Raw genomic sequence first — 23,983 nt, 5'->3', positions numbered from 1 at the left:
TCCAGTTTTAAAGTATTAGCCCTTCTCTCACTACAAGTCCTTGTAAAAAGTACTTCCCCAGTTTTCCTGTAGGCCCCCTTCAGGTATTAGAAAGCTGCTACAAGGTCCCCCTGAAGCCTTCTCTTCTCCAGGCTGAACAACCCAACTCCCTCAACCTGATGTTTCAAACATTACTGGACAAGGATCTGGGCAGCCACGTGTATTGTGGGTTTTATCTGTTCTGAGTGGAGGATTGAATCAGATGACATCCTGAGGGCTTGTTCCAACCTAAATTATTTTGTGTTTGTATTCTATTTTTGAAGGAGAGTGAATTACTCAGAAAAGTTAGCAGGACACTGGGAATGTTCATCAGGACCAGTCTCCAAGAAAGATAATGGGATGAAACCATTCCAGACCTTCAGTTCTAGGTGCTAAATTGGTACTTCTGCTGTAGTTTAGCTGCAGTGTTAATAAGAGAAAGTCTTCTCCACCTTCCCCAGTTTTAACTATTTTATGGCCAGGAAAGTATACAGCAACTTAGAAGAGTTCTACATTGCAAGTCTCCTGGTGTTCAGGAGTGATTTGTTTTTCAGTATTTGCTAATGTTTAGAATTTGCTTTTCCTGGGCCACAGGTTTACTACACAAGTATAAAAATGTCATATTTGCTCTGTTATAAAGTTCCACCTGTCAAGGGAAGAATGGCCCTCTCAGTTGCCACTGAATAGACATGTAGCCCTTCTGAATTAATTTTTTAGTCAGATGCTTTCCTGTCTGCCAAATCTTTCTTGTTCCCTGTCACAAATTAACACCTGCAATGGTATGAAATATTTAACTTCCTTAGATTCACTGTTCAAAATTAGGTATTATGGCTACAGTGATAAACAAGTACTTGGAATCATTCAGTGTATGGTTCTTAATTGTATGTGCCTCGCTTTGGAGCTCTGTATGATATCCTTGAAGCCAAGCAATTTTTTATTAGGATAAGGTAGCTCAAAGAATTTGGCTCTAGCTCACCAGTATCTACTAAGCTGAGTTATTAGCAGAGCCAGAAAGAAACATAAATATTTAGACTCAGGCCATTTTTCTAGCCAAAAATTCCCTTAGGAAAGAGTAGATTAATTTTGAAAAGTTCCTTTTCCTTTAATGTATTTGGCTCAGGTTTAACTTACACTATGCTTGAGTGTTAAAATAAGCAGTGTTAAAATAAGAACATTTATCTGCTGTCTTCTAGGATAATACACAGCCATGTGGCCGTACACTGTATGTCTACAAACACAATTAAACCTTTATTTTCTGTTCTGGGTGCATGGGGTTAATAAAAATAGGGAAACAAAGATATCCAGTTTTCTACCAACACCCTGTGACTCCTTTGCTTCCCAGTATGGAAACATATTCAAGAATGAGCTATGCTGTGACTTTTTGTCCCAAGGTCTTTCCTTTAGTTTAATTCCTAATGACAGTTGTAGGGGCAGTGCAGATGGTAAATTCACACCTGTCCCATATTTTGCACCTTGTCACAACCCACCATGGCATAGATTCTCTGGGAGTGACAGTATTATTAAATATCATCTGGCAGAAGATTCAGAAACCACCACACAGCTCAGACATGCCATGAAGAGCTGTTAGTTTGTTTTTTTTAACAGAAGAAAAAAAATCACAGCTCTCTGTAGTGATACAGAACTAAAGAAGGACAAAGGACCCTGATTTTTTTTGGAAATACTGTGTGGTACTCTTGGCCCAGTAGGAAAAAAACCCAAACAAAAACCAAACAACAACCCAGAGGCTTTTTGAAAAAGAAACTGAAAATATCTCAAGAATTGAGATTTTTAGGATAATGTAAGCACTCCCTTTAACTTTGATTGAGGCTTAGCATAATGAAAGCTCAGGTGATTTATTTCAAGAGAATTTTCCCCATCTCTCAACACCATGACACATAGTCTTAAATCAATTAGTTAAATATCTGGAATCATCATATTGATATCTGAAGAATTATTTCTGCTTTTAAAAAAAAATATCCAGAAAATCAGAATCAGATTAAGTATGTCATGAACACACAAATCAGTCTTGTAGTGATTATGAAGGGAGTAAACATCTCCCCTACTCAACAGATTCATTCACCAAAAAAAGATCTTGGGAAAAATTTTCTGTTAAATCAGAGGAACCTCATTTCTAATATGAGATTTTAAGAGATTTTAATGAATAATACTGGAGATTATGGCACCACCTGAAAAAAAAAATGAACAGGCTCTATGGTTTATTGTTTCACACTTTCTCCTGTGCTTCTGACTAATGACAGTGGAAACAATACAGCAATTCTGAAAATTGGCTAGTGATAGCAACTCATTTTGCTGGTCTCAGGAGCCAGGATTGCTAACCATGTTTTATACATTTTATTACTTTAGAGGTTTTATTTTTGGCTGTACAAGGTCTTGGCAAATGCTTAGTGACCAAAAGACCTGCCTTACTGGTGCTGTGCATCCACTTACCTTCACAATGGTTTCCTACATTCTATTGAGAGCTGCAGAATCTCAAGATTCAAGACTTTAGAGCAATATTCCATTCCCTTAGGTATGATGGGATAAAATTTCCACTTCATCAGCTATGAAGACCCCAAATGCATATCCTCCTCTCCACTTATTAGGGAAAGGAAGCATTGTTTTAAGGCTTGGCAGGAGTTCATGATTCAAAAGCATCATCTGGAATTAACTAAACTTCTACACAATAAAATATGAGATTTCACAGATCTATGAGAGATTACACAGATTTCTTCTTGCACTGAAGTCTGTCATAGTAAAGTTCTCTGTATCAATGGGTGTAATTTATCTCAAAATAAAGGACTGTCCAGTTTCCACCTCTCCCCTCCTTTGCCACTCTCTTCTGCACCAAGATCACTCACATTAGGCATTCTGCTTCTTCCATCTCTTCTTCTCTGAACCCTGCAAATCTGCAGCACTGCTGAGGGGAACAGGAACAGCTCCCTTCCTGTCCTGTGGAAGGGAGCAGCACCGTGATGGGAATCAGGCTCAGAGAAACACAATAGTGTGAAGGTGATGAAGGTGGAAACAAGATCCTGGGAGATGAAACACACTCAGTCTTTCTAATAGGTTTGCCTCTCCCTTCTTTGACCCTGTCAGGCCTCTCGTTTTTCTGGATCACTGGCTTCAGTTTCTGGGCTAATCTCTCTGAATAAATCCATTATCCCACTAATTTTTCATCTGCATAAAATAAATACAAGTAGAGACTTCAGTCCCAAGAATCTCAGTGCTCTAATACTATGACATTGGTTATTACAGAGATGCGAATAACATCTTCACATCTCAGAAAATTATTTTGTTTTAAAGAGATGAGAAACGGGTTGAACTCTTCATTGTGTGAACTTCTCACAAATAGTTCCTTAAATTTAATGGGTTTGGAAACCTGAGTAATTATGAGATTTTGCCCTGAAAGATCTTGGAGAATTGGGCAATACTAGTTCCAGACTTGATATATTCATTTTAATAAAATAGTAAGTTTAATACACAAATACGTGACTGAAAAACCAATTATTTTTCAACAGCATAAACCAGTTATTAAAGCTGTTTTTTAATTAAATTCAACTCAAGTGCATTTGTGCACAAATGGACGTCATGAGGCTTTTTAAGTAATCACAGCTAAAAGTTTATCTAAGGTAAATTGAATTTATTTTTTTCCCTTGAGATAAAATTGTTTTTATAGCCAGAAAAAATATATTAAAAAAGTTAATTTGTTTAATTTTATTTCATTGTCTATATGAGCTCTAATTTTCATCATCTTTTCCCAGCCTCATCAATGTGACTACAGTGTTTCAAGTACTGAGAATTAGGATGTATTTGTCCAAGGACAATTCTTCTGGCTCTGCAGCATCTCAAGAGGACTTTCAGGGATAGGGTGGACTTTCACATCCACTTTCAATTGCAATATGATCTGAAAGGGTCAAGTCAATGGCAGGAAACCAAAAGAACGTTTTGATAATTTTGCACAGCTATTTGCAGATGACAGATTGGACACTTTTTTTTGCTATTAGCTTTTACAAGTAGGTTTTACCATAAGAGATAATCTATCCCCTTGCTGGTAGTATGGCTGGAAAACTCCCTTCCATTCCCTTAAACAGCTGTCCCATCTTCAGTAGAGTTTTATTCTTAACTAACTCAAAAGTTTAATCAGACAAAAAAAAATTAAAAATTAGATTACCTCTTTCTTCTTTGTTGAAGATGTTCCCATCCTGTTCTTTGCAGATGCTCCTTTTTTCAGTCTCATTGGAGTTTTTGAACCTGATGTTTACAATGCCAGATAAACCAGATGATGCAACATAGGCACAATCTGGGGAATACAGAACCTCTTGAGCTATACTGATGTCTGACAATACAGACACCTTCCTTATCTGTTCCTGCTTCAATATCCTGGCCTTTCTGACTGCCACAAGCTCTCCCAGCCCCAGATGAATCACTAATTTGTATAGCTTTGTTCAAGTTAAAGCTAAAAGGTTTGGAGTTGCCCAGTGAAAGGCATTATCACTTTAAGTTTTTTGCTTATTTTTTAAATTTTATTTTTCCAGCTGATGTCCAGCTGTGCTTACCTGTCAAGAGTAACAATGCTACTTCTAGAATAAAACCTGGAGGAGTAAACCTGGTAATGTTCAAGCACATTCATTTCCCAAACAATAATCATCTGTAGCAGTCATAGGTGTTGGTCTGTCAATATGAGCCTGTGGTTCACCAGTTGGGTTTCACATTAGACCAAATGAAACTTCATGGTGTGTTGTGCTGGACTAGAAAATTTAGAATACTTTTCCCCAATTTCCCACAGGTTTGCCTCAGTTTTACCTCAGTTTCCCATTACAGTTTTGGAGCAGGCATGCCCATTTCTTGGGCATTTCTTGTTATGCCCATTTCTACAGATGTCCCTTGCACCCCTATGCTAAGTGGCTCGTGCTGCAAGACTTGCCAAATGCCCATCAGCTTCAGAAGGGCTCAGATTATATACCTGAAGAATGCAAATTAGTTGGGCAATGTGCAGTGACACAGCAAATTAAGAAAGCAATATATATTTTTACAGGGAAAAAAACCTTTAATTTAAAACAAAATAAAAACAATCCAGAACGAAGTTGTAATTGAAGTTTAATTGTCACCCTCCATAAAAGTAAGAATGTGTAAGAAGTTCTAAGAGCAAGCAATCACAGTTAAAAGCATAACATGAGCATCTGGTTCTTCCATATTATGGATGATATGTTAATATACGATCTAAACATCATCTCTAATGTTTTATAAACAAAGATGAATTAATGGGATCAATTTGCCCTAGCAAATATTCTCCATCTAACAGGATAATCTTCAAACATTAATAAAATAAGCCACAAATCATATTTACTCTTGGGCTTACTCTCTTGCTGCAATTTAGCCTAGGTTGAGACAATATGGCAAACTCTATTAGCAAAAGCATAATTTACTTTTTTTCTCTAAAGAATTAGTTTTCTTTTAAGGTGGTTTTGCACAGATACAGTTGCTCTCACAGCAAATGAATTGATGCTAATTAATATTTACTCATTAAATTAACTAATTCAATTAAATAATTAACTTAATCTAGTTTTCCATAATGTATGCATTCAGTACTATGAGCATTCATGCACAGAAGGTTACAACTATTCTTTGTGTCTAGCAAGAAGACACATAAAAGTGCATAGGTATATTATTTTCCATAAAACTGCATAGGTATATTATCAAGTCTGTACCTGATTAGAAGCATGAGAATTATATGTACATGTTAATTCAAAGGCAAGATGATTTCTTGAATTAATATTATTGCCCTGAATAATCACAGGTAATGCAGTGGACATCATGGATAGAGAGGCTTCTAACCATAATAAGTTGGGATTCAAAAAGCACCCATAGAGCATTTAGTATGAATATTTTAGGGGGTCTGAGAAATGGAAATTCCATTCCACAGAAAGTGTTACTTGCACATTGAATCAGTAGATAAAGATCATCCAGCAAAAAAACCTTCTTATTATGAAGTACTCTGCATACCTTTACATGATCACAAGTGACTGAAGACATCTGTGGAGGTTTTCTCTTCTCAGATGGAGATCCCCACTCTTCAGCTGATAAGAGGTTCCAGCTGGCCCTTTTTACTGAAACTTGCACAATAAATCAATTACCAGGCCTAACCTGAAAGAAAATTAACATTCTCTTTAAAAGTAATATTTTCTCTGACAAGACTGTACTACACTTTTTTTGCCAGTTTTTGTCAAATTGTCGGACAATTTGAAAGGTCAGAAAAATAGGTGAGCAGAAACGTGGCTAAACTGTACCAGACAAACTTTCACAGCAAAAGTAAATAATTAAATAGATAAATAAATAAATGAGCAAGCAAGCAATGAAAAAAGCCAGTCCTTTGGTTTAAAATGGGAAAACAATGTATATGGACCCTTTCCATTCAGGTGCCAGGTTTAAATTCGTAGTGGTATCACAGAGAAGAAGCTACCTATAGATTTAAATGTTTCATGCCTTACTTAGAACCATTTTCCACTGATGGTGTTTCATGATTGGGATGATTGATATGATCCTTCAGATGAGGAAAGGCTGAGAGAGCTGGGACTGTACAGCGCAGAGAAAAGGAGTCTCAGGAGGGTTTTATCACTGTTTATAGATATTTAATAATATCTTTATAAATATCAAATAATTGGAGGAAATGAAAATGAGGGAGACAGACTTTTCCTGGAAGGACCAAATGATATGAGAAATGAGAAGAAGAAATTAAAAAAAAAAACCCAAACCATAAACAAAACCACAAGCCAAACAAACAAAACAAGAACAGCAAAAAACCCCACAAAACAAAAAACCCACACTAAAAAATTCCCCCCCCCCCAAGCCCCCAAAACTAAATGTGCAACACATCAAATTCCATTTGAACACAAGAAAACATATTTTAATGTGAGGATAACAGCACTATCCAAGTTTTCTCAGTGTCAGTGCAGAGTCTTCATCACTGAAAATACTTAAAACCCAGCTGAACTTTGTCCTTCACAATCTGCTTTAGCTGACCCTGATTGAGCAGGGCGTTGGGATTGTTGATCCCAAGAGGTCCGTTCCAGCCTCAACTATTCTTTGATTCTGTGGATTAACTGTAACCTACAAAGTGGCAAGTGTTGCATAACTTTAAAGTTTTAAACTTCATACCTGAATCCACAGAAAAACTTTTCATGAGCCATCTTACGTTTGCCTTCCTAATACCAACCCAGAAAAGACAGTAAAGTAAATGGATGGACTTTCATCCTCATTCCTCAAAATGTCATTGCATGGAGATGTCCTGAAAAACCTGCAGGTTGAGCAAAAGGAACATGTCAAGTGGCTGCAGTCTTTGGACATTGTATTCCAGCTCCTCATTTATGGAGAAATAAGGTCATTAGGAATATTATGAAACCTTTCTCCTTGCCTTTACATGAAGATGCAGGTAAGCAGAATTCTCACAATGTCTTCATCTCTGTTGACAAGATTAATCTTTATAACACAGGATAAATACTTGTAATAGAAGATCAGTCACTTCCACTTGCCTGGCCAGTAAATGGCAGAAATAATTGTTCAGAAGATGGCTGAGATCATAGTCCCTTTCAGAGGGGGAATTTATTCTACCTTCCTCTACTGCTTGACTTAAGAGTACTGTGCTTGCCCCCCCCCCAAAAAAAACCCAAAACTGATACATAGGATTAATCTTGTTTGTATATACCACTGGTGCTACATGATGGCATCCTGGAACCCTCAGTAATGGGTAAAGTAAAATAATGTGGGAAAAATGTCTTTGAAAAGTTGTTGCAATAAGCTTCAGTCCTCTGTGTATTGCTAAAAACACAGGAGAAAAACTACTCCTTAGTTTTCTGTCTCCCTGTTAATCCAAATTTGCTGTGTAGTCTTTCTATTTAGGAAATCAAGAAGATAATTCTGCGTAAGATGGGCCCACTTTAAAAGTTCTTCTGCTACCAAGTACTCACAATGGGATTAGTCATAATTGACTTTAGCTCTGTAGCACATTAACAGTAGCATTTGAGCTAGGAATGTCAGCACGGTCAGGGGACCAGCTCCCACTCTAGTCACTTGAAACTTCATTTTTTGCTAAGTAATTTCATTATCCTTTGTTTTCCACTTTTGTCAGTCAAGTGTGGGAAGTTATGTTTTGGTTTTTTGATCATTTTGTTTTGTTATGTTTTTCTTTTATTTTAACTAAGGTAAGGGAAGAGAAAAATTAAATTTTGATTTCTTGGGTTTGGATCATCAAAACCAATGCTTATAGGAGAGAAAACGGGATCAGAGGCATTATGTGAAAGAAATATTTTTTTAAAAAAACAAAGCAAAAAAAAAGTGCCCAAAGCCTGCAAAGCAAACATCATTCTTCAGCATCTCTACCTGTCTATAAATACATTATAGTATAGACTCCCAAACCTAACTTTTTTTTCACCTGTAAGAAAAGATCCTGTCTCTGTGTAAGCAATCCTAGGTTGAATTTTGAGAGATTAGTGGGAGGGGAGGCTCTAATCCCATGCTGGTCATTTTGTGGTGAGTCCAGCCCTGAATACACAAATCTTAATGGGGGGATTCTTAATGCTAGATGCTAGTGTGTATATGACATGCCAGACAAAGTTATCCGTTCAATGTTTATTTCTTCTCCCTGTCTGAACCACTGCCCAATATACTGAGTTTAAGAGCTCAAGGTGGTTTCTTTAGCCACTTCCTGATTGATGCTCCCTGTGATTAATACTAAGTACAAAGGTAGATCCCTGTCCTCAGAGAAAGGAAGAAAAATTATTTTAGCACTTCTGTTTGAATCTATCATTGGCCAGGGATAGCACATCATGTATCAATGCATGTGTGAGGCACTAGAAGTCATATATGGATGAAGAGGATCTGCCAGGCAACATATTTGATAAATCTGCCCTGAGTAAGAATCAGTGCATCCAAACAGGAACAGAGCAGTGGTAACTCATGCTGAGACTGAGGTTCAAAATATATGATGCTGACTTTCTGTCTTTGTGACCTTGTAGCCCAAGATGATTGACAATGCACCAGCAGGCCCATTTTATTCTCTTAGGAAAACAGAAACAGCTGTCTCTGAAGCAACCTACAGGAACCAGGTAGCAATGTATCTTCAGTTATCCTTTCACCAGGCAAATTACAGTATTCCAGACAAGGTAAGAAAGAGGACATCTGTTATTCCTCTTGATGAAATGCTTAATGTGGGAACATTTTTTACCTTGCAAGGTGGCCTCAGAGGCATAAAGCAGCTCTACCAAACATCTGTCTGTCACTGAGGCATTACTTCAGCTACTAGTGCCTTCTCTCCTGCTCAAATTAGATTGATTTGTATTTCAGTTTTGTTTATCTCCTTTTAATTTTTTTCCTCTTTTCCTCAACCCTTGTTTTCTAATAACAGGGAGGTTTGGTTATTTTTGTTTTCAGTTTCTGGTTGGTTTTTTTGCCTTGGTTTGGTTTGGTTTGGTTTTGGTTTGATTTGGGTTTTTTTACACCTGTCTCTGTGGTGACCATAATTCAGAATTTGTTCCTTGCTAATGAAAAGATTTAAGCCACTGAACTCAAAAGGATTGAGACTATACTGAAAACAAAGCTGCTGGTTAAGTACTGTCCTAAAGGAAGCCTTTATGAAGACCTCTGCTGTTCTTTATTTTTCCAACAAACAATTTTTTTCTCACAGTCACTTTCTAACAGATTAATACTAATACATTTTTAATGTTCATATTATCTGGATTCTCTTTGACCAAGTTCAATTGATTCTTTACATGAAATAGGACGCTATACTTTCAGTTGCTTTTACTTCAATTCAGTTTCTCTATGTTTAACTATTCATTAAAATTTAAATGAGAAATCAACAATACTCTCCTGTTGAAGTCCTGTTTTATATACATGAAAATCAATGGTAAAGCATTTATTGAACTAAATGGAATGGTATCTGGTCCTTTGTATGTATTGATCCAGTAAGATAAGGTCTTAACAGTTTGCTATTTAGAGAATTCAGCATACCCATGCAATATCCCTAGAACTGATAAAATCAGACAGCATGATATGAAATGGCAAGGTGCCCAATGACTTTCAAGAGGAAAGGAATTTTTTATATATTGTGTTCTTTTGTCCAAGGGTTGCTTCCATGTTAACAAGTAGTGTGGTGCAGAGGGAAATCTGCAAAGTGAAACAGTTTGTGAAAATAGTTTGAGGTCTTCAAACCATTTTTCCAGGAATTTTATTTAAATATGTCTTGATATTAATTCATGGACTGAAGTCATGTCTGTGGCTTGAGAACAGTTCTGAAGAAGATCTTCCATTTTAGTTTTATGTAGTGTGCATGAACAAAGAACACCCTCTGATATGAGCCAAACCATGCCACTGGTATGAAACAAAGCATACTGAGGAGTATCTTGGGAGGTTTTCTTCAAAAGAGCATTCTTGATCTGAAATCAAAATCTAGTGAGATCAGAATGTCAGTGGTAGACTCAGGAGGAATATCCTCAGGAGCTGTTAGAGCTGATGAGGTAGAAAAGCCAAGTAACATGTTAGAACACTGAAGATGGAAATGAGCCTTTACATTTTATGGGTATAAATGTCCATATTTCACAAAGTAAATTATTTAAGAATATTTCAATCAATATTTTGAAAACTTGTTTATGTTAAAGACAAGCTAATGTTAATTTGCAGCAATTTCTTAAGGAGATTTTGGTAGAAATGCTGATGTAATTTCAAGACCCACCTGGATCCATTTCAATGTGACCTTCCCTAGGTGATCCTGCTTTAACAGGGGAGTTGGATTTTCTTTCAAAGCATGAAATTCACAGAGTTAGAAACATTTCAGATATACATTTTTCACTTATTTTCATCCTTTTTAAAGACATGCCATAAGATGGAACTGGTCAGGAGAGCCCTGAGTCTGTTTTAACTCAGAATCACATAGTGGCTCAGGTTGGAAGGCACCTTGAAAGAACATCTAGTCAAACACTTTGGGACGTTTGAGTAAGGAAGCCCAGATCAGATTATCTAAGTACCTTCTCCAATTGCATCTTGAAAAGCTCCAATGATGTGGTTTCTATCCTACCCTGTAGAAGTTGTTTCTTTTTGCTCATGTGCTCATGTTTTTAGGATAGAGTGGTCTCTTCTCCTGCCTTCTTCCTCTCCCTTGGTAGAGAATGCACTGTTCCTGTGCTTACAGGAGGCTGTTCTTGAATGATTCCCTGTACTCATAAGCTCCTTTGCCCTCCGTGGATGCTTTCCAGAGTATCTTTTGTAGCTGGACTCTGAGCATATTGAAGTTGGTGCTCCTGAAATCCATGGTCTTTGTCCTAATACTGATTGATCTTCAGTGTGCTCAGAAGGATCTTAAACTCACAGAATCAGCCAGGTTGGAAAGGACCTCTGAGATCATCAAGTCTAACCCTTGATCTACTACCACTGTGGTTCCCAGACCATGGCACTGAGTGCCATTCAGTCTCTTCTTAAAAACCTCCAGGGACGGAGAATCTACCACCTCCCTGGGCAGCCCATTCCAATGTCTGATCACCCTCTCTGTAAAGAATTTCTTCCTAATATCCAACCTAAACCTCCCCTAGCAGAGCTTAAGATCATGGCCTCTTGTCTTACTGGGAGCTACTTGGGAGCAGAGCCTGACCCCTCCCTGGCTCCAACCTTCTTTCAGGGAGCTGTAGAGTGATGAGGTCTCCCCTGAGCCTCCTCTTCTCCAGCCTGAACACCCCCAGCTCCTTCAGCCCTTCCTCACAGGACTTGTGTTGCATCCCTTCACAGCCTCCTTGCTCTTCTCTGGACCTGCTTCAGCACCTCAATCTCCTTCCTGAACTGAGGGGCCCAGAATTGGACACAGGACTCAAGCTGTGGCTTCACCAGTGGTGAGTACAGGGGCAGAATCCCTTCCCTGGACCTGTTGGCCACACTGTTCCTGATCCAGGCCAGGATGCCATTGGCCTTCTTGGCCACCTGGGCACACTGCTGGCTCATGTTTGGCTTCCTGTCAATCCAGACTCCCAGGTCCCTTTCTGCCTGGCTGCTCTCAGCCACTCTGTGCCCAACCTGGAGCTCCCCATGGGGTTGTTGTGGCCAAAGTGCAGGACCCGGCACTTGGCCTTGTTGAAACTCATCCCATTGGAATCAGCCCAACTCTCCAGTCTGTCCAGGTCCCTCTGCAGAGCCCTCCTGCCTTCCAGCTGATCCACACTTCCCCACAGCTTAGTGTCATCTGAGAATTTGCTAATGGTGGACTCAATCCCCTCATCTAAATCAAACTCCAAAATGCTGTTGTCACTGTATCCAAGGCTGCTATTGGTAGTTATGCTGTCAAGTAAGTCTTCAAATTTGTGAGTAGTAGATCCAGCAATGCATTGTTGTAAGTTGTCATGTTATCATCTGTAGGAAGATGCAGTCCTCATTGAATTCCAGAGACCTGATGCATTTCTCCTTTCTGCTTTGATGCTTTCCCCAAAAATGTATGGGTAATTGAAGTAACTCCTGAGGATCAGATTCTTTTGGCCCAAGGCTTCCTTGAGCAAATGAAATAAGGTTTCATGAGCCTCACTTTCTCTCTCTAAAATTCTTCCATTTTAAAAACATAACTTAGAACATCCAAAGTGATTGAACAGCTGAAGGGGGGGAGGTGGGTGGAATAGCGATATGATTCCAGTCATTATTCTTCTTTGATTTTTATTAGGCACATAATTGTTGGGAGACATGCTTACACAAGCATGTTGCCTTATGGGATATGCCATCTCAAGAGAAAAAGGCAAATGCCCAAAACAGCTTGTAATTTATCTGAAAAAAGATGCAAGAAAAAAGAGATGAATAATAAACTTTGGTCCTGAATATTAAAAAGTATGCCTGAAGTCCCACCACAATTAATAGTATCACTCATTCATTTGGAATAAAGTATGGATTACATATCTTATTGAGCAAACAACCACACAGGAAAGAGAAAAGAAATAAAATGGGTAAGACACAGTGGTTCAGACATGTTGGTATCTTGTGATGAAGGATGATACTGAATGATATATGGCATTGGAATGGGCTGCCCAGGGAGCTGGTAGATTCTCCATCCCTGGAGGTTTTTAAAAAAGAGACTGGATGGGGCACTATGTGCCATGGTCTGGTAATGACAGCGGTAGTAGATCAAGGGTTGGACTTGGTGATCTCACAGGTCCTTTCCAACGTGGCTGATTCTGTGAATCTGTGATATGGGGACATCTGTCTTGACTCAGCATCTGAAGGTAGGCTGAGCTCAGGATAGAGCATCTCAAAGAAACCATCTGTCTTAAGAGTCCAGTAGTTCTCAGATTGGGTGATGTCTCAGCATAGCTTAATTGATGTGAGGAAGATTGTGTATTTCCACAAGATACATTGTATTGCTTCCTTTGGATGGGCTATTTCAGGTCACTGGTAGTTCAGAGACTGCTTCACTATGCTCTGCTGGGCAGCATACATGAGCTATTTGGGTAGCACAGATTAATTCAAAAGTATGTTCTCAGATTTTGGTTTTCTTAATTTTTTCTCAACCTTATCGTAAGATTGAGTATTTTCATTCACTTTAAATACATGGAGCCAACCATTCCACTTCTCCAAATCTCATATATTTGCAACTGGGTGATAGAAATTTATGGCAATTTATGTATTATTTCCTCTAGCCCTCTTCTTCTCTATTCTTACACAATCATAAGGAAATTCAAATAGGCATCAACGCCTGTGCATTGACAACAAAAGTAAATCAAATACTTTTTGTTGACAGTGTAAATTGTTTTGTATTGTTTCATTCCCTACTCCCTTTGAAGGCACACATTTTCTTCCAAATATTGTGATATATTTTTTCATTATGTATGAATTGATACAGAATAAATCTTAAAGAAATCATGAAGAAATCAAGATTTGTCTTCATAGAGCAAATATTTGTGATTAGAGTGCATAAAATTTAGGAAACAGTGGATTAGTACTAAGTATTGGCTAATGATGCACTTGACTAAAGTTTCTTCTTTTTTTTTTTTACAATTGGTTACAAGTAAGTGGTTGATTATATTTAATAGACCATGTTAATTACTGCATCTCTGAAATTTATTGAACAATTAAAATAAAGCACTAGAGACTTGTTATACCAAAGGGAACAATCCTACAGTGAATGTTACACGAAGGGACAATTAAACAACCTAATACCACTGAGCCTGTTCCAGCTGATAATTCCACATATCTATTAAAAGAGTCGGTCTCAGCTTCATTCTGTGTTTTGTCACTGCATTAGCCACTGTGTCCAAGGCTCTGACCTGAATTCCTTTTTAGTTACTGGCAGAACTCTTCTAGACTGTTGTGTGCTTTGGATCAGGAGTCCCATGTCACCCAAAGGACTGCCTTTTCAGCTTAAAGTAGTGGAAGTCTACCAAACTGATTTGTCACCTTTGCCTGACGTTCACACATACTAATGAGTTCTGAAAATGTTAATTTGCTTTGTGCCCAGATCAAATACACTCCTCTGTCAGAATAAAATGAGTTCAGAGCCAACAAATTTACATGAGTGTAGTTTATTCTGAAAACATTTACATGTCATTAATACATTAGCATAATATGATGTTCAGAGCATATTTAACTGTGACCGGGATGTTCCTGATCAGGAACTGTGGGCAGTGGAAAGATCACAGCTTTTCTATGTTGAGGGGGATTTTAGGCATCCCTGGATTCTTAAGGGAGCTGACAACTTTTGCTGAAGTAAGAATTGGAGATCACAATGCATTATTATTTTCCTGTGGGATCATCTATTCTTACTGGTGATTGATAGTTTTGAGGTTTGCTGGACATGCAGGACTGGATTCAGCTGTCCAAACATGTGTCTATTGCTATTTTAGCTTCACTGCATCCTGTCTGGCCTCTAGCTCTCATCTGAGAAGAGAATGTGTGTATCCAATAATCCAAAAAACCCAAATTTGATACCACTAAGAACTTTGGCATCACTGTCTGTGACTGACAGCAGAGGAGAATCCTCGGTCTCTCCTGTCTCTGATCAAAGCATAAACATCTTGCTCTTATGCAGATAGCAATATATTCATTCCAGAATTTAACTTCTTCATCTGCAGCTGAATCCTACCCATGGTTAGTATGTATGAAGTCCTTAAGATTCCCAGACTTATTGATGAGTGAAGGTTCACAAAGACCTTTAGGCAGATCTCTATTGAAATTTCTGAGAGTAGAAAATGGGGAATAATTTTTTATAGGTTTCTGGAGAAAAAAAGACCTGTCCTCCTTTCTACTTAAACAGCAGAGAGAATCTGCTTGAATCTGCAAGAATCTGCTTGAATTCCAACACTAATTTTCTAACACAGTTCAAGTGGCTTTTCTAACCTAGTATAGTGCTGCCACCCCATTCATACAATTAAGGTGTTTCACTAAGTATTGGATTGGAGGAGCCATTACACTGGTCCTGCAAATCATATTGTTCTGTGGCATGCATGTACCTCACCTTGTTGAATAATTTTTCTCTTTTCTCCTTTTAAGAAACCTCTGATTGACAGCAGCTGGAGAGGTGTTTTTCACTTCTGTGAGCAGCTCTGGGCAGTCAGTGCTAATCCTGGCAAGATTAGACTGCTCTTGTACATGGCCATGAAGGCATAGCTATGCCTGCTGCTCTGAACTCCTGCAGAAGCCTATTCCATAAATATATATGGTTTTTTTAATAGCAAAGCCCAAGTCTTATTAACCACTGTAAGCTGAATGATAGCAGTGGCCACCAAAGCATCTCTGCAAGTCACAGCTTTCAAAGAAGGGAGAGAAAGATGGTCCAGGGAAGGTCAGTCTGAGCTGGTTCACCTGTTTTCAAACTCTGAACATCAGAGAATGAGTAAACAATCAAGCCTAGGATCTGAGTGGCAAATCAAACAGGCTCTGTAAACATGAGCTGAGTGAGAAAAATTGTCTTAGGGGATTCCCGTGACTGAAAAGAACTGGAGGAGGAATTTATCAAATTAGCTTTGCTGGCAGTCAGAATGAGCTGCCTCTGCTATTTGGCCAACAGGGAACCCAGGTGGGAGGTTATTTTTCATCTTCAGCCTTAAGTCAGACCTGCTGCTCAGTCAGGAGAGCCAGTATTTTTTAAGTGTAGCCTTTCTGGAGGGTAACAAGCAATTGCATTTCTCTTGGCTGAACAAGACTTTTGAGTAGCAATGGGCTGCCTGGCAACAGAACTGCTCCTAGCTGGATGCGTGATGTGGACCAAGGCTACAAGTGACATCAGCAGCAGCTGCCAGCCCTGAGCTGATTGCAGCCATATGATGATCAGCCATTTGGATTCACACCCAAGCAGTTCATTCATGCTCAGCTGCAGCTTTCTTCCCTGGGTAACAAAAAGGCTCTTTGATACAATGATGGCACAGGGAATAGCATTAGACCGTAAGAAAGAACAGTTAACTCCATCATGGTTTTGAACAATGGTTTGGAAAATTACTCCTCTTAAGGGGCAAATACAAATACATTGCCAGTGATGTGATATGGTAGCACCTTAGTGGCACTGACTATTTTTAAGGTATTTTAAAAGGTATTTTATTGTGTGGCTGTACAGTCTCTCACCCATTTTAGGCAGGGTGGGTAAGGGGAAGTGGAAAAGGAAAAATGATCAGTATGCCTTTTTTTTTTTAGCTATCAGCCTTTGAAGTGTAGCAGAGCAATTAGAGATGGGGCTGAAACGTAGCAACAGCCCAGAGAATGTGGTTAGCACTAGTGCTGTGGTTACATTTAGAACTCTGTACAAAACCACAGAGCTGTTAATGCTCATGACCATGAAAAATTTGGTTTGTGTTACTGTTATTTCTTTGTTTATTTTTCTTAATGCAGTGCTGGAATAATACATTCTGGAATAAGCACAGCTAAGGAGGTAAATTAGTGTCAGGAGAGATAAGTTTGTGCCATAGGCCATGCTATCCTGATTTTTAGACCAATATTAAAAAAAGTAGACTCTGACAGGCATGTGTTTATTAGAGGGCACCACTGCTATTAAAATCTCTGTTACTTGAGCCTTTATTGCTCTTTGATCATAGAACTCTTACTCAGTATCCTTAAAGTCAGTATATCAATTCCATTGAAATTTTTGCTGATTTCTGGCATGCTATTTTAAACTTTCTGTTTATAGTATATGTCTATACCTGTATACTTGTGTATGAATAAAAATTATTTGGCAGTGGACCTTTCCACTTTTTAGTTTTCTTGCAGTTTTTACTTTTATATCTTTGTACTGAAGAAGGCTAGATAGCATATCAGATTATTTTAACCACAATTTTCTGGTTTTTTTCCTTTGCTATTTATCCATTTCATTTCAATTTATCCACATTGTTTCAAAAACTGACTAAATTAAAAATGTAAATTTTTGTTATTATCACTTTATCCTAGTGTCTATTTTTTGTTTGGTTGTTTTTTTTTTGTTTGTTTGTGGTTTGTTTGCTTTTTAATTTTGTTTTCTATGTAATGACAAAACTCATGTTATTTCTCTTTTTTTTTTTTTTTTCAGGTAATAATTCAAGACATTTCAATATCAGATCTATGAGACTAACGTGAATAGAAAAAAAGAATTATCATCCATATTAACAAGAAAATATTAAACATTCTTCCCAGAATACCTTGGAAAGAGGAGGACTTATTTTGAGGGTGATTATTGGATTCTGTAAAAAGCCTGTGATTTGGATACATCTTTAAAAGCTCCAAAGGTAAAAAAGAAAAACAGTCAGAAATAGCATCAGACACATCATGTTTTAGGTTATTAACTAGCCAGGTATTTACATCACACTTGTCAGCACTGTACACACAGAATATACTGCAAGGTTCCCTCTAGTGGCCATTTAATTTAACATGTTGAAAATACAACAGGATGGCTATTAGCCAGAACACCAGGTTTCTAAAAATAAAAATAGGCTTTTGACATACTTAATTTGGCTTTCATAAAATATTTTTAATTTTTTTCCGAATAAACATCTTGAAGTTGAGCTATCTTAAGCTTCAGATAATCTGTAATTGCCAAAAATTTCTCTGAAACAAAACCTCCCTACGATACAAATAGAAGATAGTGAAACAGGGGAGAAAGAGACCAAAAGAGCTACTGCTCCCGGCTGAGTAGAGAAGGTATGTGGAATAGTTTGTGTGATATTTATGTATATTTATTATGTAAATATTCTGCAGAACACCAGTGACAGTGTATCGCTGAATGACAACAGTTGAAATATCAAACTGATAGTTCAGGGGGTGAGGGGTGGTGGTGGTGTTCTGGGGAGTGTTTTCAACATTACAAAATGAGTTACAAAATTACAGAAACAGAGAATCTTTAAGGCTGGATGGAAATTTCCAGAGTTCAATCTTGTACAACCTCCTGCTCAGGACTGTGTGCAATTAACTTTTGAATATGTCTAAAGATGGAAATGTCACAACCTCCAATGCTTGAGTACTCTCACAATAAAAAAAAAAAAAAAAAAAAAAAATTTTAAAAAAAGATTTTTCTTATGTTCAGATGTCTTGTATTGCAGCTTATGTCCACTGTATCTTGATCTGTTACTGAACACCACTGAGTCCATCTCTCACTTCATTCCTTCCTGTAAGATACTTATCCCCATTGGTAAGATTCCCCTGAGCCACCTCTTCTCCAGGCTGAACAGTTCCAGCTCTTTCTGCCTCTCTACTCATATGAAAGATGTTACAGTTCCTTCATCATACTCATACTTAGATGCATATAGGGATGTTTGGAAGAAGCCCCATAAAGTACATTTGCCTTAGTCTTCTGGGAGCTTTTGGGACAGGAGGTGAAAGCAGCTATTTGACTGCCTTTAGCCCTGCCAATGGTTTGGTTAGCCCTGGAATGGTTTGGTTAGCCCTGGAATGGTTTGCTGAGGAAGCTTGTCCACATGTTACTGCACCTGTCTTAGGTTTGTTGATGCAGGTATGGGTATTCCAACCTAGCTGGACACCTAATTCTGAAAAAGTTGTAACTTTGTTGTTTTTTAACATGGAAAATAGGTAAAGTGAAAGCTTTGTGTGCAACCAAAGCGAAATAAAAAATTAATCCATCACTTCTCATCTCCAAGATGGCAAGATTTCATCATGTGTAATGTTTTTTGAGGAAGACAGAAACCATAACCCTGAACGCCCCCCCCCTTACTCTTTCTTCCCTCAGCTTTTATTGCTGAGCATGACATGATATAGTATGGAATATCCCTTTGGTCAGTTGTGGCCATCTGTCCCAGCTGTGTCCCCTCCCAGCTGGCACCACCAGCCAACATGCTGACAAGGTAGACAGGAGTAGAAAAGGCCTTGATATTGTGTGAACACTGCTCAAAAATTACTAAAACACCCCTGTGTTATCAAGACTATTTTGGTCATAAATCCAAAATATAGTCTTATATGGGTTCTGTGAAGAAAATTAACTCCATCCCAGCCAAAGTTAATACAAAAATCAACATTATAGTAAAATCTTACAGGTGCCAACCATTTATCTATTATCCTTAATAAGGTCAAGAGTTGAAACACAGATGTGAATAACAGTGAATAGCAGTATCATTACCAAGAGATACTCAGTCCTTGAGGCTGAGGAATAAGTCAATGTGAGTTTAGTCTAGGTGAGATTAAAAGTTTCCATAAACACTCACCTTTGTTAAGTAAATGGATTGAAGAAAAGACGTTAGTGTGAGAAATAAACCAGGAACATCAAGGTATCTCTCTGCCACATAATGACAATGCATCTGGATCATATAATAAGTTTTGAGAAGTTCAGTGAAGAGAAAGGCAGGTAGTGTATGACTCAGAAAATGTCTGGCAGGTGAAGAGGCAATGAGATGAAGGAGATTAATTGGAAGCCAACAGCTACAAGTCTTGATGGTAATGGGAGATAATAAAGAAGCAGTTACTTTCATGCCAGTAATAACAAAAAAAAATTAAAAATGGCAATGGTACACTTATAACAGCATTCTGATTACCAGCATCCCCATGAAGTAGCTCAGCTTCCATTGAACCACCAATAAAGTCCCTAGTGATTTGATGAGATTGCTTTCCATAAAGTGGTTGTGATTACAAAGATCAGTCAGGAAAACTCTTCCTGCTATGGTTAGATCTTAATCCAGTTACATTCTCAACCATTCTGTACAGTCAGGAGGCACAGCAATATGGAAGAATTTAGAGTCCTTTTCATTGGATTCTTCCATGTTGATATGCTGAAAAGAAGAATAGGACAGGCAGCACCTGTTTGTGCTTGTTAGCATCAGCTGATGATCAGAATAATCCTACATTAATAGCAGTAGTTATCTTTTCAGGATGCTTCAGGCAAAGTATATTTGAACCCACAGATTAATATTGTTCTTATCACAAGTACATATTCAAACAACATTGAATTAATTTATTCTAGTTGAAAATAGTATAATACCTTTATCCACCGATCTTTAAATTCTTGTAATTTTGATCCTGGGCTCTGAAGAGCCTTGAACTCCTTGAAGAGGTATCAAAACTTATCTGCATTGGATTTATGTAGAAAGAGGGATTAGTTAGTTCAATTCACTGCATTAGCAGTTAAAGCACCACTGCTGTGACCAAACACCTTGGCCTTTGTCATAATCTTTTATGCCTGACCTATCCCCATTTCACATATTTTCAGGAATAGTAATTTCTTTGTGGCTGCATTAGTCTGTAATGCATGTTAAAACGACATAATCACAGTGTATATTAACCACTCATTTTCTCTGTCTTGTGGAGGAGACAGCTGTCAAGGAAGCACTTTGATAAATCATGAAACCTAATAAATTGCAAAGAAAATACACATTAGTTACAAAGTACTGTCATGTAAATAATCTACTAGTTTCATAACAAATCTTTAATTGTCAAAGAGGCAGCATGAGGCGCAAACCAGTGTGATTAGTTCAAGATATAAATAAGAATATAAAAGATTGATCAAAAGCATTTAAAAGTTACTGAGAATCTAATTATTTGTGGATGGGGTTTGTTCTGGGAGGAAGTGGAAATAACAAAGAAATGATTCAGAGAGGGAGATATAATCATCTTTGAATAACAGGATTCTGAACAAATAATATGATTTCATGGTAGTGCAAGTAAACAGTGAAATGAAAGATGAATTATCTTATGAATGATTATAGTGAATTACCAATGGAAGAGATGGGAAAAAACAAATACATTAAACAATTACCAACAAACAACATAAATGGGGAAAGGGGGTGAAGTGCAGAACTTCACTGAAATGAAGAAATGGTATGTAGGGAAGACTCTGTTAGGATTATGTTGTCCTAAACACATACATGAAGGAAATTATGGTTAGTCACTTAGTCACTTTTACATTTGTAAAAAAAGGTGAGTTATGGTAAAATTACAAATCATGGAATGACTGTAAACCTTTAAGGGAAATTAAGTGTTAAAAAAAAAAAAAAAAAAAAAAAAAAAAAAGGATTACCGGATTAAAAGGAGTAACCTTTTAATGTTCTAACCTTCTATCCATTCATGTAAAAAGACCTTGACTTGACTGGTGTTCAGCTAGGTCTTGATAGTGAGTTTATAGAAGGTTGAATTTCTTTCCTCATTTTCTTCCCTCCTGACAAGGTCGTGCACTTTGGTCACAACAACCCCATGCAACGCTACAGGCTGGGGGAATAGTGGCTGGAAACCTGCCAAGTAGAAAAGGGCTTGAGGTTGCTGGTTGATACCCAGCTGAATATGAGCCAGCAGTGTGCCCAGGTGGCCAATTGGCCAATTAAGCCAAGAGGATCCTGGCTTATATCAGGAATAATGTGGCCAGCAGGAGAAGGGAAGTGATTTTACCCCTGTACTTGGCACTACTGAGGCTGCACCTCGGACACTGTGTTCAGTTCTGGGCCTCTTGCAACAAGAAAGACATTGAGGTGCTCAGAGAAGAGCAACCAAGCTGGTGAAAAGTCTGGAGAACACGTCCTCTGACGAGACGCTGAGGGAATTGGGAACGTTTAGTTTGGAGGTGGCTGAGAGGAGACCTTATTGCTCTCTACAGCTACCTGAAAGGAGGTTGTAGGGAGGTAGGTGCTGGCCTCTTCTCTCAAGTAAACAATGATAGGACCAGAGGACATGGCCTGAAGTTGCACCAGGGGTGCTTAAAACTGGATCTGAGGAAGAAATTCTTTACTCTTATTTAGGCATTGGAATATGCTACCCAGGGAGGTAGTGGAGTCACCATCCCTGTCAATATTTTAAAACCTGTGCACATGAGGCACTTTGGGACATGCTCTATGGGTGATACAGATATATATAGTGCATATATATTATGTATATATATATCTATATAATACATATATTTTATTCAGGGGTGGGGGTGACAGTTGGACACTATAATCTTAGAAGTCTTTTCCAACGGTGGCAATTTTATGTTTCTGCAGGATTCTGTGATTTTTTTTCAGAAGGCTTGGACTGCCTGTTTATATACAATACATAGTAGCACTTAGATACTGGTCTTCTGAATGCTATTGAATTCAAATAATCATAGTAACATTATATCCAAAAATTTAATGAGGTGAGATTTAGTGTTGAATCATGCATTTAATAATTCTGAATTAAAATTACTTAAAAGATGACAAGCAGAAGCAAAAAAAAAAAAAAAAAAGGGAGGGGGGAAGTTGAAAACATCATTTAAACGTGCCCTGAAATATATGGTTCCCAAAGAGAAAATTAAGAGAATGCCATCTTAGAGTGCTATGGGAGGGCAGTGTAACTCGTAGGAGGTGGTATTATTGCTGTGAAAGGCATTTGTTATGCCTCACTCAGAGTGTTTTCTGCAGCTTTTGTTGCAATATCTCAGCAAGAACATAATTGCCCTTGAGCTAGAAGAAGCAGAGCAGCAAGAAGAAAATCCTTTGAGATGTGTCATAGAGAAAGGTTAAAGGAGTTTGGTGTAGTGCAGTATAAGAAGAGACTTTGCAACAAATTAATTGAAGTTGCTGGGGCTAGTAACAAGCTACCAATAATCTGAGAAAAGAAACCCCCCCCAAAAATAAAGCTTACTAGAATGGCTTGATTTTAATATTTAGACTGCAACAACACAACACGCAGTAGACCAGATGCTCATCTTGAGAAGTTTGATGTTAGGCTGTGAATTCCATCAAATTACACTGTTTTACACCTGCTGAAGATCTGTCTTGCAATTAATTTGCCCTCAGAACATTCCTATTCATATTAAACCTTTCATTTTAGTAAGTAGAATAACTTAATAAAATGGATAAATAATTCCTTCAAAGGGACTCATGGAGTGAATATCAAGAGAGTTTTCATTTGTTTTGTTTGAGTTCTCCCTTGGTGTCATGTTTACTTTTCCCCTACTTTCATTCGAAGTCCACTAAGCAGTACATTTGGGACAGACCAGAACAGGGTTTTTTGATCAATCAGGTTTTGGCAGAAGTTAAGGGAAGACTTTTTTCCACTCCATGACACAGTTTAAGTGTTTTGGGATCTTCTCAATGTCAAATTAATTTCATTTATTTGTTTATTTTAGTGAAGTACTTGCCTGGGGAAAAATACTTACTTTGGAAACATGCCACACATAGATCATATATTAAACTGCATGTTTACTTGACATGTTTTCAACATTTAAGGTTAATCTAGGCTGACATACACTTAGTAAAAAAGAAGGCCTATAGTTCCTTAATATTAAGGTTAAACATGGTTAACTACTGGTTAAACGTGATGGAAACTTCTCCATAATGTAAAATTTTGAAAAGTTTTTTATGATAATAATTTCATTACTTTTTAGATCACATCTTTGGTTAGATTTGGACCTATGTATACTCTCAGGTGCTTTTTTCCACTGATTCTAAATCCTGTATTGAGTGGAAGTCAAGAAACCACCAAAGTTAGGAAAAAGAACAAAACCATGGAAGCAACCCATGGTTACACTAGAAGAAAACAGAGAAAATACACACATTAAAATCCAACAAGAACCTGGAAAGTTGTTCTTCCTTCAAGT

The sequence above is a fragment of the Calypte anna genome, chromosome 2 (assembly GCF_003957555.1).
Source record: "Calypte anna isolate BGI_N300 chromosome 2, bCalAnn1_v1.p, whole genome shotgun sequence".
Lineage (NCBI taxonomy): Eukaryota > Metazoa > Chordata > Aves > Apodiformes > Trochilidae > Calypte > Calypte anna.
This window is presented reverse-complemented; position numbering follows the sequence as displayed.